The sequence below is a fragment of the Brienomyrus brachyistius genome, chromosome 5 (genome assembly GCF_023856365.1).
Source record: "Brienomyrus brachyistius isolate T26 chromosome 5, BBRACH_0.4, whole genome shotgun sequence".
Lineage (NCBI taxonomy): Eukaryota > Metazoa > Chordata > Actinopteri > Osteoglossiformes > Mormyridae > Brienomyrus > Brienomyrus brachyistius.
This window is the reverse complement of record NC_064537.1, coordinates 32,654,659-32,675,516: the sequence shown is the minus strand read 5'-3', so window position 1 is coordinate 32,675,516 and position 20,858 is coordinate 32,654,659. Positions and strand designations below refer to the sequence as shown.

At 42.7% G+C, this 20,858-nt stretch overlaps 1 protein-coding gene across 1 annotated transcript in view; it reads right to left on the bottom strand.

Moving 5' to 3' along the window:
- Positions 1-20,858, bottom strand: part of ubald1a (UBA-like domain containing 1a) — a 400,799-nt gene that overhangs the window by 196,903 nt on the left and 183,038 nt on the right. The window lies entirely within an intron of this gene.

Here is a 20,858-nt window from a genome sequence, read left to right as displayed (position 1 = left end):
GCGGAGAGTGGGGGAAGATCTCTCCTGGGGTGCCCTGGCCTTTCCCGGCTGCTGTCTGCTCTGCAGATATGCCGTGCAGCTCTGGCGCAGAGTGGCGTCTCCGGCACCGCTGGCTTGGCTTCCCTGCATCAGCGGGCATCTCCTCACTTTCAGCTCTGTTTGACCTTCACCTGACTGCCGTTATCTCGCCTCTCCTCGCTTGTCTTATGCATTGGATGGAGGCGTAATGCAGAGAGAGAGAATGAATGAGTGGTTTGCCGTAACTCGGTAAACAGGGCTGGTGGGTTCAGCAAAGTATGGAGTCCTTCCCTCTGGGTGTGGCGACGCTCTTTGAGCTGTGATCTTGAGAGCCCTATAAAATGAGAGGACAGCACACCTGCAAAAAATGCTTGATGACAAGCGGCTTTTTTTGAAGTTAAAACATTTCAGTTACTTTCACTGAGAAACGAACAGGTGTGTATTTCATCGAGACATTTCCGTGCTGCTGGTAGGGACAGTGGGAATTTTTTAGTTGTGTTGTTTCTGTTCTTGAATATCCAGCCTTTAACCACGGCGAGGCCCTGAACGCCAAACTTTCCTGCTTTGCCTTAGGAGAGAGCGTGGTTCTTGCGATTTAGGAACACGGATCTCTTTGTCTCTGGATTTTATCATAATTTCATGCACGTCAAGATCCCAAAGAGTTCACTATTCTGTTGGGTTTGTTTGACGGTCGGAGAAGCTGTTTTACTTTGTTTTTAATTCCTAAAATTTGAGGTGAAACTGAAGGTACGCACGTCTGTCTCAGATCCGGTATGACTGAGTCAGATGAGTCTGCAGTTGACCTTTGGTGTAATATAACCGTCACTTTGGTCTGCATTCCGCACCTTGTCATCCAGGCTTTCGTCTAGCCTTTAGGTAGAGATTAGTATGAGAGCGTCATGGTTTTTGTATGTTAATGATATTGTAACACCAGGCAAACCAAGGAATTGCGAGAGCAGTGAAGGACAATGAGACCTGCTTGCTGGGGCTGAACATGCTCTTTATTGTAGTCCTGAACAGGACTGTAACAGACACCCAACGAGCACCCAACCGAGGATAAGCAGGGAAAATCAGGGAGGCTAGATGCTGGGAATCAAGGTACACACACGGTGGGTAATTTACACAATAACTTGAGACGCATGAGGATTGAACAGGGACCACATAAGACATCAGTGAACATACAAGGCACAAATGGGAATTGCAAGTATTAACTATAAAAATGCAACAATACAACAATTACATTTACAATTACATGCCAGGCATGCTGGGACATTTACCGTTTTGTGCAAAAAGGCTTAGATTTCCAAAAAGATTTAAAGCTACTGAATGAAATATATTTCCTTATGAAAAATCAGTTTTACGTTAGAATATATACAAATAAACAGTGCTATACTGAAGTAACAAGAATTTTTTGTTTTTTTACACATTGCCGACATCTTATTGGACGGTAAGCATGTAAACCTCTCCTTAAGGGCCCCCCAGCCAATGTGTAAAATTTGTTCAATTCCTTCTCAACCTCAATCACTGCGATTTGTTAACTTAATGAGGTTCTAATTATCTACTATGCCACTGGTTGAACTTCAGCAAATGGATATATTGGATGATCACTGCAATTATTGGAGTAACTTGAGGGGGGGATTTTGAAATGACAAAGCTGAGATACTAGGAAAGATTATATAAGTCATAGGGATGCATCAATATAAATCAAGTCAGGCTTTTTCTGTGGCAGCCTAAGAAAGCACTTAATATAAACATGCTACATAATATAATGTTGCATGCACATACTGATCTGTCCAATAACTGCTTCTCTAGCACAGGGTACAAAGCTGGGAATTCTTGCCATTGGGTGGCGTATAGTACGCATTATATATTGCAGTGCTTCTGTTGTAAATGGTGTTGCACTTCAGTGTACAGTGCATCATTTATACTGTCCTACAGATGCCAAATACAGTAATTCTGCCGATACTGAAACTGGAATAAAGTTTTATTGTCCATCCTTACAGCACTATGCAAAAGTCTTAGGTAGTCAAAAGAAATGTTTAAAGCTGTTTATTTGTGTGGTCAGCGCACATTTGCTCAGAACAAAAGAGCACAATTTAACATAAAATAACATAAAATAAGCAAATAAAGAGCGATGTAGTAAAAACTAGTAATTTCTTCTGTTCTCCAAAACGTTACTGATGTCTAGCTGGATGGCTAGATGAACACCGCTTCAGTTCCCAAACCTCTCCTCAGGGGCACCCAGCCATTCCATGTGTTTAAATTTCCCCACCAGCTCACTTAACTAACTTAATTTTAACTAATTAAGTTGTTCTAGTGGTCAGGTAAAAAATACATGGGTATATTATATGGTTGCTGGATATAATGAGCTGGATGTATAGAGCAGCGTGCGATTCTGCCCTTTCCTGGCACATCTTGCCTTCACACGTGCATATTCACCCTTCCCTGTGCTGCACAGACTTCCTACATCTGCTGATGTTTCAGCAAAACAAAAAAAAAATTATCCTTGGCTGCCTGGCAATGCATGATCTACAATTTGTTCTGTTAAAACTACAAACAAGCCTTTGACCAGCAGATCGAACCTTAAAAAGGGTGATTAAAATTAATGAACTGGGCTTCTTCAACAGGCTATAATTTAGCAATCTGGACGCATATCCGAAAGAAAAAAAAAATCTTCATTGTGCTTATTCAGTGCCAGTATTAAATCCAACTCTCATTTAGGCTTAATTAAGGGGTCAGCTGGAGTGGGACTCAGCATATACATTTAGGGCACGTTTTGTGGGTTTGTTGGCTCTGCCCCTTGTCACGAGCCCAGTGGGTCCTGGCTGAAAAACTGGCTGTGATTCATTTTGCAGGATGGAAATTGGGCAACAGCTTGGGCCAAAGACTCCATAGGAGGGTAAAACTGGAGACTGACCATTTTCAAAAAAAAAAAAAAAAGCTAAGCTTGAACTTGGAACTGATCAGACATTTTTAGAAAGGGTTCTAATTATATTAGTCTGAATTCTTACCTGGAATCCTTAGTCTGGTTACATACACAACCAGGTTATGTACTGACCCAAGCTTGTGTTCATTTCGAATGTTACTTCTTAGCCAGTGTAGTTGTAAACATGTAGTCAGTGTGGTCACCCATCTCTCCAGGTGGCTGTGTTTATGCAGCTCTATCCATCAGTCTCCAAATGTTCAGTTAAGTAAATTAGTGACTAAATCATCATGTCTATGTGTGCCCTGCACTGGACTGGCATCCCATCTATGGTGTCCCCAACTTGTGATTCCTGGGATAGTCTCAATGTCACTGAAATTCTTTATTAGATGCATAGATATGGAACATGGATGTTAATTTTTAAGTGTATCGCTATAAGTAAATTGTGACCAAATACTAGATGAGCAGGATAGATGAAATATGGAGCGAGTGTTTCTAATTACTTCCAGTCTGCGAAAGCATCACAAGCTGTCCCATCATCCTTTTGGCGAACGGTGGAGTTTTTGACTTTTTTAGCTCACTCATGGCAAGTAAAGTACTGGTGGTGATTCAGTCCCATCTGAGTGGAGTTGGACCTACTATCAGAGCCAGGAGCTACTGGTAGAAGCCCAGCAAAAAAAAAAAGTGCAGTGAACAGGGACATCATCACCAGCTGTCTCAGGTCATTTGTCGTTAGAGAGAAAAAACAAGATCATTTGTATGATCAGTTTGTACGATGGTCAGGGGTGCCTGGAGCACGCTCAGTACGCATGGCTTTCCACAGGCTGCCGCTCATCTGATACGTTTCTCATCCAGACACTGCATCATGTGAGGGGGGAAGCTATTACTTCTGTATTATACCATCTGTTCTAGATGTTGATGATATTTATGTCATACAGTTATTGGGCAGCGTCTTTCAAACTCATCACATGACCTTGCACGCTGAAGGTCAGAAACTGAAGCAATGCCACAGCTCTCGAAAGCCACAGTTAAGCATTCAAAAGAGTTTCGTGAGATGTCCATGTCATGGAGTGTGGTGAAGGTTCGCGCCATTGACGCAGCTAGAATGCTGTTCCCGTCCCTCAGGAAGCACACGATGGCAGCCAGAGAGCATTAATGGAAGCGTGAGGCCCGGCCCGGCCAGGAACCAGTTGGGCGGCCTGCTGGGAGAGGCCCGGTAATCACACTTCACCTCCTGCGCGTGGACAGGCAGCTTCACACCCCACAGGAACGTTCACAAGCGGCCAACCTGACAGGAAGCACGCTGCCTGTTTCTTGTCCCCCATTATTGCGATGATAAATGTACGCTCATTTTGTTCTAAGTGGGGGAAAAAGATCATGAATGTGTCATTAACGGCAAATGAAATCGCGGTGCCTCCAAAGTCTTATTTTTTTTTAAAGCTTTTTCATTGGGTGCATTAGTTTCAATAGACCAGTGTTACTCAACTCAGTCCTTGAGGACTCTCAGACAGTTCATGTTTTTGCTACCTCCAAGCACGTGGCAGGGAGCAAAAACATGGGGGTCCTTGTGGACCGGGTTGAGAAACACTGCTATAGACCCATGAGAAGGTCATGAGTGAAGGCCATCTGAGTGTATGTCTATGCCCTCTCTGCTCCTGTTGGCACCATTAGGCTTCATTCCATTTTGTCCCATAATGATCCCTCCCCAAGTAGGTAGGTAAACACTATTTGGCTCAAGAAACTTTTTTTTTTTTTGCATTGCGGTCCTGTTTATGGAGAGTTGGGACAGCATGCAACTCGTCTGATAATCCAGTGACCCATGACTCACCAGCTTAACCTACCCTTAAACACCTTTACACTCATCGTCCAAATGAAAGGCTAATATATCCGCGCCCTGAATATATCAGCGTGTAAAGGAGTTTCCTTCCTCAGCGGCATCTTGTGCTTTTATTTGCTGGGGAAAACATCTTGTCAGCCGAAGTCAGGTTTGAGGTTCTTTCATTTCGTGTGGTTTATGCGAAAGCAGGACACATTTACATGTGCTTTATGCCCTGGTACACATTAACAACCCTGACCATATACACATTGTCATGCACCGATGTAGTAAATTTATGAAAGGCAACACAGGCCCAGTGACAAATCTGAATCTCCTTTTTAGGGACGTTGTTAGAATCTGGATGGAGATAATAGAAACTATCCCTGATGTTGTCATTCCCTTTTGTACTAAGTTTTGATATACACACAAAAACAAGAACATTAGCATTAACATCATTGTTTTGCCTCTGAGGGCTTTTCAAGCACCAGATGGTCATTTTAACATTGTAGATAACGATATTTTTTTCATCAGCTCCTTTGCAAATAATGAGGCCTTTCATCAGCGAACGGGCACGAATGGAAGAGCAACTGAGCGGCTGAAATGATCTTGAATGACTGATAAGGGACAGGATGTCAGAGGAAAATATGAAAATGGATTTCGAAAATTCCATCGCTGTTTCCTCCACCCCAGGGATTTAGCATTAACACCCAAGTCTCCCATATAATTAACTTATAATTTTTTTTTTTTTTACGAGATATTGAAGTAGGTCAATAGACAATCGAGGACATTGTGCGCTATCTGCTAATATTACTGTTTTTGATTATTTTTATATGTTTAATCAAGGGGAAAATAATGAAGGATACGACTGTCCCAGCAGGCCCGGCATTCATGTAGTATGTCAAGATAGCGTTATTATTTGTAGATGACCTTACATAATCCTTCCATAATTCTAGCTCATCATAAATGATTGACCTCTTCATTAAACAGAAACATATCCCAATAAATCAAACCTACAATCTAATCCATAAATTTTTGTTTGACTTTGAAAATTGAACTTTATCAGTATTTACATCTCCCTCTGCAAAATTGTGTACTACATATTTCAGGCTAGTTGCGTCATGTCTAATGTTGGATAGCTGATAGGAGCAGTGACAGGTTGCGTGTTGACAGTGTCTGACATAAAGGGTCATGCTCACAGTAGACATATTGCATGGCTGGGATTTTCAGCTACCTACATTTACTTAAACGGGATGCGTCATACATCTCAGCTCTGAAATTTGATCTGTTCCATCGATTATCGCAGCAGATGTTTACGTCAGAAAGGATAGTATGTGCAGCTAATCTTTACTTGCCTTGAAAGCAGAAAGAAGTGCAGAGGTGACAATAGTTCAGTTGAACTGCTTCTTGGTTCAGTCAGGCTTAGAGGTGTGAGTAAAATCATGACTGTGATCTAGCCTGAAAAGTTCAGGATTGTTTATTCGTTAGACGATACAAAGAAAATCTCACGAAAGTGTCTTCACCGTCCTGTTTCTCTTTCTGCTGCTTAATGGCACATTTTCAGCTTCACTCCTTCTTGGAATGCTGTCATATAAGTCCTGACCTGTGTCTAGTAGATTAATGGATGGTCCTTCAGGAGAAAAACTCTTGCAGTTTGAGGGATGAAGCAGGTAGAAATCTACTTTTTCATTAACTCCAGAGCTATGCAAAAAAGATCTATGAAGTTTATATCTTGTTTGACAAAATACTTTTATATATTTTTTTTAAATGTTTGCACTTCAGGCACAGGTAATTTGGCATTTTTGGAACTCATGATGTTTTCAAAACTCATTTATCAAAATGCTTGTTAGACGGCTTTTGTATCTGGGACGCGCTGTTACTTGGCATTTAACCTCATGACTCACCTTTATGGCTCTATTTGTAATTGGGGTTTAGTTACTTCATGGTCCTTTTTTGTGGTGTTTCTATAATCCTTGTGTGTGTGTGTGTGTGTGTGTGTGTGTGTGTGTGTGTGTGTGTGTGTGTGTGTGTGTGAGCGTGTGAGCGAGCGAGCGGGTATACCTATCCTTATGGGGACACAATGTCCCCATAACGTGATAAATATCCGTTTTTTTTCCCCTTATGGGGACCGGTTTCCTGGGGGTTCAGTTCCTGTGTGAAATGTGTGGCGTAAGCATTAGAACAGCTAAGATGTAGGATCCAAGTCATTTTAACTGTAGTCTGATTGTTGGTGTCAGACAAAAATCAGGCCTGTTCCATAGGCTCCGGCTCAGCAAAACAACCAGAATAAGTCAGGGAAATAAAACCTTTCTATCTTCTTTTTTTGAGAACGTGTTTCTTTCAGGGGGCGGCATGGTGGTGCAGTGGTTAGCACTGTCGCCTCACACCTCTGGGACCCGGGTTCGAGTCTCCGCCTGGGTCACATGTGTGCGGAGTTTGCATGTTCTCCCCGTGTCGTCGTGGGGTTTCCGCCGGGTACTCCGGTTTCCCCCCACAGTCCAAAAACATGCTGAGGCTAATTGGAGTTGCTGAATTGCCCGTAGGTGTGCATGTGTGAGTGAATGGTGTGTGAGTGTGCCCTGCGATGGGCTGGCCCCCCATCCTGGGTTGTTCCCTGCCTCGTGCCCATTGATTCCGGGATAGGCTCCGGACCCCCCGCGACCCAATAGGATAAGCGGTTTGGAAAATGGATGGATGGATGTTTCTTTCATTACTGAAAACAGCATCAAGCCAAATCACCTAAGGATGATCAGCCTAATTTGAGCTGGATCCTTCAGCTGGATGAAAACAGTTAGCTATTTTTAAAGTTTTGGTGACAGTTTAGTTGAGCTGCAAAAGTAACTTATTAACTCAAATACAAATCATGTACAAATACGGTAGCTTATAGTTAGGGGAAGTTATGATTGATAAATGATGTTTTTATGTTTGATGTTTTACGTCGTAGGATGATGTTTTTACTTTGTAGCACTTTGTGATTTGTTTCAAATGTAAACAAGTATGATACAAATGATATGTATTATTATTGTCATTATTATTGATATTAATAATAATGAATGAACGTGTACATGTAACTAATACTTAATTTCTGGTTAATTCATTCATTACGTAAGAATATACAGTACTGCTACATTATTTGTGCCCCCTCAAGTAAAATGTTTTTATTCTTTCATTCTGTTTTATTTTTCTTAAATGATAAAAAATGCAGGGTCGTCTGACAGTAGTAATGTGTAACAAACTGTAGTTTCATCTCTCAACCAAATTAACTGGGTTTGGCTTATTGGAGGCACCTTTTGAGCGGAAAGTCACAGATAATTGGACAGCATAAGATCCGAAATCCTTAGCGGAATCCCTACTGAACAATAAACAAGAACATGCTCCATTATGGCCTCAAGCTGTTTCACGGCACAAGATCCTAAGAGCATGTTAATCTAGTCAGTCTGAGTCCCCTGTTAATTAGCTGAGGTAATCAGCAGATCCTCACTGGAGGAGGCTACAATAAATAGAGTCATCGCAGTGAGTGGAAACTGGGTCCATGCTGAAGGTGCTGGTTAGTGTGCCTGATGTGATTAATGCTCAATGCTTACTGCGGATTCTGTGTTCAACCTGCATTATGAGTTAAAGCTCATCTACTGCTTGCTCTATAGATACTGTGTTAATCAGGCCCCAAACCTAGAAAAACACATCCTCCGCCTTCTAGAGCAGATTTATGATATCAGGGTAACAGCTTCTCCAGTTTCTCGGAGGAGCACAGGGCTTGGTGGGGTATCTGAGTACAGCTGCTGCGTTGGGGGAGAGCCGAACACTAACGGGGGAGTTCCGGATGGGGGCTGCATGGAAGGCAGAGTCAATGCAACCGGTGCAGGCATCTCAAGTTTGATAAGATGAGTAATAACAATAGTTTATAGGTGCCGTGTTCCCCTCTAGCTGGAGGAATGGATGGAACGTGTTTCACAGATGTGAAATTACTGGAGTGTGGTCCCATTTCCCCGAACGGATGGTACCAATTTAAGGGCTTCACGGGGGAAATTAATTTGGAAGGGAGTATTCACTGGAGCCAAAGAAAGTAATGTGTGCTTTGGAGGATGTAAGAACGTGGGGTGCAAGCATGTTTGCGTGCATCTCAGGGTAATTTAGTGGCATGTTGTGTGTGTCTAAGAAATGAAAAGGAATTTAACTTCCATCGCCTCATCAAAGTGTAGAACAATTATTAGTATATAAATCTAAACCACGTGCAGAATTGTAGAGCAAAGACTATTTCTTAAGGGTGTTATCCATAAAATGTAAGCATAAAAATGCACACTTATTTAGAGAGAAAATGTTACATAACTCAGTTACAAACACTTATAAAAAAAACACTACCACTGTGCTTGAACTTTAGGCACAATCTGATTGCATGTCTCTCTTTCACCATGAACATACAAAAAAGTGTTGGCCATTCTTAACAGTACGTTTTTTAGGTTAATGTCGTCATTAACCCATCAGGAACCATTATCCATTGAACCAGTCAAGGTTTTATATCACGTTCACTTATTTATGTGCCTTTGAGAGGTAAAGTGGGCTATCCCACAAAAACAAAGTTTTGAGAAAATGAGCTCCAGAGTTGAAATATTTTCATAAAATCAGTGTGCCTATACCCTACAATTCATATACATCATAGGTAGCACAGATCTTGGTAAATTTCAACTATATATAGACCCTCAATAATTGGACACTAAACTCATTTTTGACTGACATGTGGGATAGCCCACTTTACCTCTCAAGGGCATTTATTTCATAGATGCCTTTGTCTAAAGCAGTGGTTCTCAAAGTCCCCACTGCCCTGCTTGTTTTCCTGCTATCCCTGCCCCACACACAAGTCCCAGCTGTCTTTCAGCTTCAGATTGACTGAACACACCTGATCCAGGTAATCAGCAGTGTGTAGGGCAGGGATAGCTGGGAAGATAAGCAAGGCAGTGGGGCCTGAGGACTGAGTGTGAGAACCTCTGGTCTAAAGCAACATACATGTGAAGATTATAGAGCAGGGTCAGCCCTGGCGAAATAATGGAGTTAGGGCCATGCTTGAGGACGGTAACACGATTGCCCTGCCATCCCCGGGATTTGGGTTATCTCCCTTCCAGACGTGAGCACACATCCCAAACTCACTGAGATACACACCATTACTCATCCTGCATTAGGCTGGGCAGTTACGACAGCCTCCCCGCATTCTCAGCCCCAGAGAAATGCACTCCTTGCTACTTTGGTAAATCTCACACCTAAGTACAGTGCAGTGGTTCTTATGGGGTTTGAACGCAAGTGATGAAAGGTGCCAGTAGCATTCAGTTTGTGGTTAAATCCCTGCTTGTGTTTTTTTCTGTGTCGATGGAGAACTTGTACTCCCAGCCTCAGCCTGACAAAATGAGCTATATTGCATCATTGCTGACAGTGCAGGGAAACCTGACCAGAGCAATACAAACACCATAGCCTGAGGTCCCATCCCTGCAGTGATCCAGACAGATAATTGGAAAACATAAAAAGCCCTCCTTTCTAATGATCTGTTTTGCAATCCATTTTTTGAAAATATATTCTGCAAAGCTAAGTCGTCCTGTTTATGTAAGCGTGAGCCTTTGCAGGATTAGACATAGTCATCCATCAGATCTTCCCATCTGCTCATTCTCAGCTTTACATCATGGGGACTGCACTGCGATCATGGGGACTGCACTGCGATCATGGGGACTGCACTGCGATGGCTCGAGTTTTTTCCTTTCAGATACATCCTTGCTTTTTTCTCTGGGACAGTGGTATCAAAGTCACATCATGCAACAATTGATGTGCCCCAAGATTTGATTGTTGGGGCTGCCCCTTCTCTTTGCATACCATCTCTCCTTTCCTTCCACCACCACACAGATGATATCCATCTCTACCTGATCTTCCCTCCAGAGGACACCACCGTCTCAGCACATATTTCTGCTTGCCTCATAGACAGCACAGCCTGGATTAGGGAACTTCTGCTCAATCTGCTACTGCTATGTGGATGACATCCAATTCTACCTGACCTTCACTCCAGAGGACACTAGTCTCAGCACATATTTCTGCATGATTCACAGACGTTGATGCCTGGATGAGGGAACTTAAGCTGAATCTCTCAAATATAGAGCTTCTTATCTACCCTGCCAGCTGTACTATTCAACACAACATCACTGTCCAGCTTGGAACGTCAATGTTATCCCTGTCAAGTTATAGTAAGAGTAATGACAACCTATATGTGTGTGTGTGTGTGTGTGTGTGTGTGTGTACGTACATTTATTCAATCAGCCTAGATGCAGGATACATCCCTCTGTCTCCCTTGAACGGCTTCCTATTGCTGCTTGCATCGAATTCAAGTCCTTGATGCTCAGCTATCAATAGAACAATCAATAGAACCTTCATCAAATTATCATGTCACCAGAGGCTGTATTACATCCAACCTTTTAACACTGACAGGTGAATGGTGCCTAATAATTTATCCACGGCATGGAAACAAGACTCTTGCTCGATGTTTTACTCTGCGGGTCATTGACAGTGCGGTGAGCTAATGTGGAGTCTCTGACATCCTTAAATAGCAACTTAAGACTCATCTCTTCCTCAAAAACGTCAGCCCTACCACTGACCCTTACTGATTATCTACTATTGACTTTGTGAAGTGGTTTGTTTGGCCCTACTAATGGTTCTTCTGTGTCATTGTGTGTTCCACGTAGTTTCTTTCTAGATTCTCTGTTGGGAGTTGCTTGTGTGTTGATTGTCTCACATCTACGATTGCCTACAGTAACATGCTTATAGCATTTCCTCTACAGATATTTTTTTTTAGCAGCGTTTGTGTATCTTTTGCCCACAACGATCTTTCGCTTGTTTGTGGTACTGATGCTGTCTTTGGAAGTTTAGCCTAATAGTCGCAGAGCTGGCTCCTTGATAGCTCCTCTTCATAAAAGTTTTAATCAAAACATTTATTCCTGAGATTTAGTAAATATAAATTACATAGAAACACAAAGATTCACAGCATAATACTCCACCTTCTCAATTTACCACATGCAGAGTGTCCCTTGCCTTGGCACTCTGCTGTCTGGGATAGACTCCAGGCCCTCCTCGCAACAAAGGGAGCGGGAAGGCAGCTGGTGGATGGAAGGAGGGGTAGATCTAATGGACTAATAAATGAAAGGTCGTCAAATGACAGTTATAATAAGTGGTGTAAAAACACATTTGTATGAAATGAATAATAATAATGCATTTAGCTTTTTTTCTGTCATTAGGATTTTTAAGGCATTTTTACTCATTTGAAACTTTACATAATAGATGTAATAGGGTTTTACTAGCAGGGCTGTTTGATCATCTCAGATCCTACCTTGTGTGCTTGATACCCGCCATCTAATCGTAGCTTGGACACAAAGCTAATATGTTACTTAATGTATGTAATACCACAAATATTTTCAACGGCAGTACAGTGGAAACACTTTATATTGTAAAACATATGCTTTAGCTATGTTTCCCCTTTTTGTCTATGTATTATGTTTATAAATTTACACAAAAGTTAGGAACTGGAAATCAATTAGGCGAGGTATATTACAGAATTTACTGTTGAGCATGTTGAACTGCATTGTTTAATACGACAACACAAAGTTTCAGATTATGCTGTCATTACTGTGTATAGCTTTTAATCAACTACATTTTAATAAGGCAAAATCTACTAGAAATATATAGACAGGAACCTTAGTGAATAAAGTATCTGATGTTGATATTACTTGTGTATCTACGGGTTATGCAGTGTCCCACTGCATGAAAACATAACTCTTCTTTGAAAATGAATTCTCTGGCCCAGAGCAGAATTCATAGGTCTTTCAATAACAGCGTCCAAAGTTCAGGTGCAATAAAGCATCCTGAAACTACGACACCACCTACACCACACTTTACCATTGATTGGAGGCTTTTACCATGGAATGTAGTGTTTAGTTTTCACCAGACATGACAGGCATCATGGTTAGCTTAGCTCACCTTGGCTAGTGTGGCGTTTCAGCACATTGCCCTCAGTGAGTAGTGATTCCTGCCTTGGTATGCTACCTTGAACATAATCAGTACTGATGTTGAGTTCATTGCAATCTTCTAAATGATGGTGTAGCAGACAACAATAATATGATTAATATGATATTAGGCATGGCCTAATCTGGCCTGATTGTTTAAAAAGGTGACCACAGTTGGCCCTAATTATCAGACGGACTGCAACAGTTTTTTTCCAAAGACTCCTTGACTGATTAAACCAAACAAATGAAAGAAGAACAAATGCATGGTATAATTTGCCCTCTATATATAACTGTGTGTGTGTGGGGGGGGGGGGGGGGGGTTAACAAATGTCTCCACAATATGATAAAACCTGTTATTTGGACAATGTGGAGTCCATTTTTACAGTCCCAACAATGTGTAACTCAATTTTATAAAAATCTGCAACTGCAATCAAAAAACTAGAATAGCCAAAAATCGTGTATTATGTTTGGTTACTTGTGGTTAGGGTTAGGGCTGGGTTGTGGTTAAGGCTGTTATTGTTTTGGATGGGGTTTTGCCCGTAGACATGATACATAAAGATATGAATATACAAAAATACACCACTGGCCATTACTAATGACCTTAAATGATATTTCCAGGGCCCTGTCTTCATTGACTGTTTACAGAAGCACCTTAAAGTGCTTAAAGTTCCTCAGCTAGTAAGAATTGCTCCTGGAGCCAAAGGGCAGTTCTGAAAACAAGTTATACAGGATGAGCGAGAGTGCAGGGAGAGATGTTAGCGCAATGGTATGTTTTTCTTCTCTATTATTTTATAAAATTGATGACAAAAGCACTGAACAAAAGTAACTGCATTTTCTATCAGACCCAAAACTGTATATTAGTTGCAGAGATGTGCCATGCAGTGGCGGTTCTAGACCAGTTTGATTTGGGGAGGCAGAATGGAACCAGTTGTTCTGTTAGTGGGGGGCCAGATGCATTTGACCTCAGCGTCCTGCAATTATTACTTACACACAACTGCCAGTGTTAAGAAGCAAAAGACAATTCTGAAAACCAGTGTTATTTATGCAGTGCTTTGCAGTCACGTTTGTCTGTTTTTACAAATATGTAACTCACTGACAATTTAGACTGTCTTTCTTCCACAAGCTTGATTTTTTTTCTGTCTTTAGCTCAATAACCCAGCGCACCTGCATTGAGTTCTTCAAAAATATGTGCTTACGTTTGTGCTTCACCTGTTCCCAGCGCACAAAATTATAGCCCACATATGTTAATGTAAATAATGATAAAGGTAATAAAAATACATTTATTTCAGACCCAAGTGGCATACATATTTACTGGGGCCACAGGAGGGCCATACATGTTGTCACTGGGGCACTGACCGCCCCCCCCCCCCCCAACCTCCCCTAGGGCTGTGGGTACTAATCTAAGTGTTTTTTATGTTAATGCCCAGTTGAGGATTCACCCGGATAACCGGCAGCTATCTCAAGCGTGACGCTCTCCTGGAAATACCTGTTTCTCTGGAGAGCCAAAGTGGGCGAGATGCCACTATGAATCCACTTGGTTCATCTGCAGTGTGTAAACAACATCCCCCCCCCCCCCCCCCCCGCAACATGTCTGCACCTTTGCCATTTGATCTCCTTTTTGGAAGAACATCAGGCTTCACTGTACCACTGCCACTTAGAAATAGAAGCTGCTGCGCAATGGTGCCACTGTAACATCTCTCTGAGCGAAGGTCCTACACCACGGCAGCGACATCCTCCGTCAGGGCCTACGGCGGAATCTGAGCATGTGAGGGCTGCACACCTGTGTGGGGGAACCTTTGAAGAAATATGCTGCGAGATGGCCAAGGTCACTGGATCTTAATATGTCTCACCAACTAGGGAACAGCCATTAACTGTACTTAATTTGATTGGTTACCCCTTTAAATTCATATATGAAGCGAATCCAAAATATATCATATGAACAGCACATGGGGCACATATGGAAATGAAGAATGGAAACGTGCGTGTGGGGAGTTGGACATGTTCAGGGATTTCCTGGCTCCTGTTGCTCCGTCCTGGTGCTGGTGCTGTGACAATGATGGCTGGCAGAGTGTGGCAGTCTGAGAAGCAGATGGCGCAGGGTCCCCGCTGCCTCGGGGGGCATGGAGCGGGGGGCTACATCTTAGCATCACAGTGCAGCGGTGCTACTGTAAATAATTAGTGTAGCTGTCAGTGGCCAGACCCGTCTGCCTCCCCACCGCTGCGGCTCTGTCACCTAAGGCCCCTCACCTCTCTTCACCCTCTTCCCCCCGTCGCTGCCCCCCCCCCGTCTATCCACATGTCACCATGAGGCTTGTTTTCGCCTCCTCTCCTCTGTCTTCCCCCAGTTGTCCATGTCCATCACAGACACACACAATCACCAGTTAAATAGAGTTAAATCCTTATCTTTTTATGAGGGAAAAATGAACATTAATGCCCACTGGGAATCCAGAAAGGATCTTTCTCTTTGAGGAACGGAAGGCGAGCTGGAAGTATATTTTTAATCTGATTAATTATGCAAGCTGTGTAAATGGACCATGCATTTTTAATGTCAGCCTTCTGGTAACAAAAACGACGACAGCATCATTTCTGGACACCACTCAGATATGTTTTTATTGTGACTAAAAACATATGAAGCGTTTGTGTGTGTGTGAGTGGGGGGGGGTGAATAATAATTTTTTTTTAATGAAAGGAGGTGGGCTTTGTTCTTTCAGCTGGGCAATTTGGGGGGTTTATAAAGGGAGGGGGGTTAAAATGAAACCCAGGCCTGGAGCTGGATGGTGTAAAATGACCTTCATCACCCACCGCAACTACTCCAGGCCAGAGAGGGAAGCAGTTGTGCTTCTGAGGACAGGTGACCAGAGACCGTCAGCCCTGTCAGGGGGGTGTCCTTTGACCTGCATCTACAGTATGTACACCTTGTCTACAGGTGGTCTTACTGCTGGCTTAAGTGGTGATGAAGCAGGAAACATTCATGAGACCCTGAGGAGAGGCATGTCGGTGCTGGACTGGGGTGGCCCTAGGGAGACGACCAATCCGTTGCTGTCAGGCAAGCCAGCCACACCGTCAGACTCAGGACTGGAAAGTAACAAAATCCGTCGGGGGGTTGTATTTTAATCTGAAGGAGACCTGTGCATTTATTTGTGATCTGAGGCATGAATGAATTTTAAAATGTTTTTCAAAGAAGCAGAGGCTGGCAAAAACTCTGATTCTGAGTCTCTGATGGCCTAACGACAGAGTTAAGAGGAAATTTGACCAGCGGCAGAATTGAAGTAAAGAACATCAAAGTATGTGAATGCTGGACAGGGCACTGTTGGAGTTAATCCAAAAGCGTGGTATTTCTGCTCACATCCTGGGGCTCAGGTCCCACATGAATGTAAACAGCAGTACCAATAATAAATATTATTTATGCAAGAAGAATTCATGACACATGCTTTCTCAATAAACTTGCCATTCACTTATATACATAAATATAACAGACATACACTATATTGCCAAAATTATTGGGACACTTGCCTTTACACACACATGAACTTTAATGACATCCCATTCCTAATACATTCGCTTTAATATGGAGTTGGCCCACCCTTTGCAGCTATAAGTCTTCTGGGAGACTGTCCACAAGGTTTAGGAGTGTGTTTATGGGAATTGTTGACCATTCCTCCAGGAGAGCATTTGTGAGGTCAGGCACTGATGTTGGATGAGAAGGCCTGGCTCTCAGTCTCCGCTCTAATCCATCCCAAAGGTGTTCTGTTGGGTTAAGGTCAGGGGTCTGTGCAGGCCAGTCAAGTTCCTCCACACCAGAGTCGCTCATCCATGTCCTATGGACCTTGCTTTGTGCACTGGTGTGCAGTCATGTTGGAACAGGAAGGGGCCATCCCCAAACTGTTCCCACATAGTTGGGAGCATAAAATTGTGGTTTTGAGTACTGCAGCAATAATAGTTCCTTTCACTGGAACTAAGGGGCCAAGCCCAACCCCTGAAAAACAACCCCACACCATAATCCCCCCCCCCCCACCAAACTTCACACTTGGAACAATGCAGTCAGTCTGGTGACCACCAAACCCAGACTCATCCATCGGTTTGCCAGACAGAGAAGCGTGATTCGTCACTCCAGAGAACACGTCTCCACTATTCTAGAGTCCAGTGGCGGTGTGCTTTACACCACTGCATCCAATGCTTTGCATTGTACTTGGTGATGTAAGGCTTGGATGCAACTGCTTGGCCATGGAATCCCATTCCATGAAGTTCTCTACGCACTTGTTCTTCAGCTAATCTGAAGGCCACATGAAGTTTGGAGGTCTGTAGCTATTGACTCTGCAGACAGTTGGTGACTTCTGCACTCTGTGTGCCTCAGCATGCGCTGTCCCCGCTCTGTGATTTTACATGACCTACCTCCTTGTGTCTGAGGTCTGATTTTTAATAGCGAGGAAATTTCACAAATGGACTTATTTCACAAGTGGCATCCTATCACGGTGTCATGTTTGAATTCACTGAGCTCCTCAGAGGGGCCCATTCTCTCATAAATGTTTGTAGAAGCAGTCTGCATGCCTAGGTGCTTCATTTTATACACCTGTGGCTATGGAAGTGATTGGAATACCTGAATTCAATGATTTGTAGGAGTGTTCCAATATTTTTGGCAATATAGTGTAAGTATTATTAAATGAAATATTTCAAATGAAATGCACCAATCATATGGAGGATATTGGCCATCCCTGTGAATGGAGTACACCATCACGCCCCTTGAACAGATTACCACAGGTGTGTTACCTACTGCAGATTTCTCAGTTCACTGCAGATTTCTCAGTTCACTGTCGCCTCTCAGCACCACTCTTTGTCCACTTGGCACACACCCCACCCCATTCCCTGTGTTCATTTCTTGCCTTGTATTCCTCCCTATCTCTCACTTGCTGTTTAATCATTTCTGTTTACCATGCTTTCTACTCCGGTCCCTTCCTCTTTTTCTCTCCTGCTCTGCCTAAACTTACCTACCCCGTGTGTAGGGGGTAGGGGGGGTGGAACTGCAATCCAAAAATGAAAATACCCCAAAGTCTTCAGGGTAGGGGTTAAGGTTACCATAGATGGGATTAGGGCTTTTTACATAGAAATGAATGGAGAGTCCCTGCAAAGATATCGATACCTAATGTGTGTGTGTGTGTGTGTGTGTGCGTGTGTGTGTGTGTGTGTGTGTGTGTGCGCAAGAGAGAGAAATGCTGCCAGGGTTTACCATTCAGCTGGAGAGTGTCAACTTGTGTTTTTCCCCCTAAAAACAACTGTAAAAAATAAGATGCTGCTTCAGTCTGCTACAGACATTTCTAGCAGGGTTTCCCGCTGCCTCTTTGAGGCTGGGCGATGCTACAAAACAAACTGTGCCTCTTCCATACTGACTCTGTGTTCATGTACAGGTATCCATCCATTTTGAGTTTTCCAGAGCAGCTGCAAGCAGAGCATGTGCACACCACACTCCCATGAACACACAAACTCACTCTCGCCTTTAGCACTGAAGCCTGCCAATAACTAATGGCTTGGAGAAAACACAGCGATTATGCAAATGGACTTGCACATGTGCCACTCGCTCTCATTGCATGGATCAATGAGGCAGTTGCTTTTTTAAAAAAAAGAAAAGAAAAAAATCATCTAGGACGCAAAAAGAGAAATGTGGGTACTGCAATTTAAAGGGTTGTCAGTCTTCTTTGTGTGATCAATTAGAGGGTGAGGGGAAAACAAACAGCATGATTAATTATTCACTCACTTTAGCAGCAGTGAGGAGGGGCTATGTGCACAGTAACCGGTCCTGCTTCTCTGCACCAGCCTTATACAGGTTTGTCTGAGCTTTGATTTGTTGCAGTGCACGGACTTCACGTACAGTGCTGCTTCACATTGTGTATTCAGTTATTAATTGTTTTTCATAAAACAGTCCTTGTAGATGTATCCTTTGCCGTTCGACACAATATACTGAAGGAAAAACAAAATGCAAAAATTCAATGATACATTTGCTGGATGAATTATTGATACACCATTGCGTATACCGAGAGACATCTCATTTTGTTTTTGTCTGAATTATTTAAATAATTATGAGTGCCAAACTTTTTCAGTCATGCTGCTTGAAAATCAAAGTAGGAAGAGGTCTTGTAGTTAAATAACCAGAAAATGGAAGGTGGACCTTCCAGGAGGCAGAAACGAAATCTGCCCTAGTGTTGCAGCTATCCAACTTCCCAAATGAATGTTAAAAATAAAGACTAACAAAAAAGATGGATGCTTTATCGAGGTCTGACTTTATGAACCTTGTTCACATGTAGAGGCATGGATCTTCTCCTGGAGCTCACCTGTATCTTCTTTTAATTCAACTGATTGATCGAAGGTTAGCCTGCCTTCGAAGACCAGAAAACATAAGTCAATTCCGGGGGTTTCTAAGGAACATTGTTTCCCAATCCAGTCCTCGGGGACCCCCAGACAGTCCACATTTTTGCTCTGTCCCAGCTCCCTGCCACACAGTAGTTTTCCATGATAAAACATGGTTTTATTTAGTAATTTTCCCATTTTAACTTCTTTAATACACCGTACCAACATTTCCAGCGTAAGTGCTTAGTGGACCATATCATCCTGATTTATAAATTCAAAGAATTTAGAGTTCCGCTAAACAACATTCTTTTTATGGAACATTCACAGGAAATTAATGTGCAGCAAAAATCTCCCATACAAAGTAACTTTGTTGGTTTGTCACAGTGCTCATTGACAGTAGAACAAGCTTGCTGCGATTGTGTACAAGGACAATGATTAAAATACATCTTTGTGTTAAGTCTTTCGTAAACCTTGTTGGTATGAAAAATTCTCTGACCTGTCAGGTGTTCTGTAAGGAGCGGCCACAGGCATTTTACCCTGAAAAATAGCTCAGCAGGCATCGGCTGTAATTTCCCACTGAAACTGAATGGCAGCCAGAAGCCTTCCAGGCTGCATTCCAGCTCCTGACCTGCCCAGAACTACGTTGGGTCCTCCTCCACGCCCATGCTGTCGAGGTAGCGTGATGTGAGCTAACAGTCCCATGAAGTACCTTGGTGTCGTCGTCAGACCAGCAGAGCAGCCTCACTGGATCCAGAGGTGGGGAGGTAAGGGATGGGATAAGCCCTGCACGAGCCTGTATAAAGTCACAGATATTTGGCACAAATTCATTTATTTTTCATTGTTAGTTCAACATCAAAGCATAACAAGCCTTATTCGGGACATTATTTCCTGTCTGTGTACCACGTTATGCAGTGTTTTGATTATGACAGTCCTATACATCTAGGCAAGGCCAACACCCATAGGAAAGAATTCTTTGTCAGTCTAGTGCCAGGCTTCTCTGAAATGTATGTAAGTCACTCTCACAGATCTGTCGCAGCTTAGCAAATCGTGGGAAAATGGAAACAACTGTGATACCTTCTACAAATCCTCTAAGAGGGCGTAATTGTAATGGGACATGTAGAAAGCCACGGAGAGCGTGATTACATTTATTTATTTAGTGCTGCATCAAAGCTGAGATTAGTCAAATCGACCATCCTAAGCCTTCGGTATGCAACAGAATGTTTTAACAGCACTTGCTCCTGAAGCACTGGACCATTCTTTACCTGACTGCACCCTGTGGGGTGTTTTTCAAGGTCCTCCTTTGCACTGATGCGCATTCATGCTCTGTTTGTGCAGTTACTGCACTCAGGTTCTTATTAGTCAAGTTATATTCTTATAGCTAGCCACCCAATCATGGGATACCAGAGTAAAAATACACCTACAAAATTATTTGATGGTTCATTTGAGTACATACAGTATGTGCTGGAAATATAAATACATCAAATGTAATGGGAAAAAAAATCCAAACACAAGAGATCGGGGTTTAATCAAACACAGACAACATGACTGAATATTTACTTGTGGCCAAAGGTTTGGAATCTAAAGTCTGGCAATGTGTCTTTCTAAAAATATCAGTTTCTGTGCATGACCGAGTGTGCCACAGCTTCCGCTGGGAACTACTATTCTCATCTCCGTCATGGAGGCCTTTGGTCTCATTAACACTGTGGGAAAGGTGCCCCACTTCAAATGACTGCTTCCC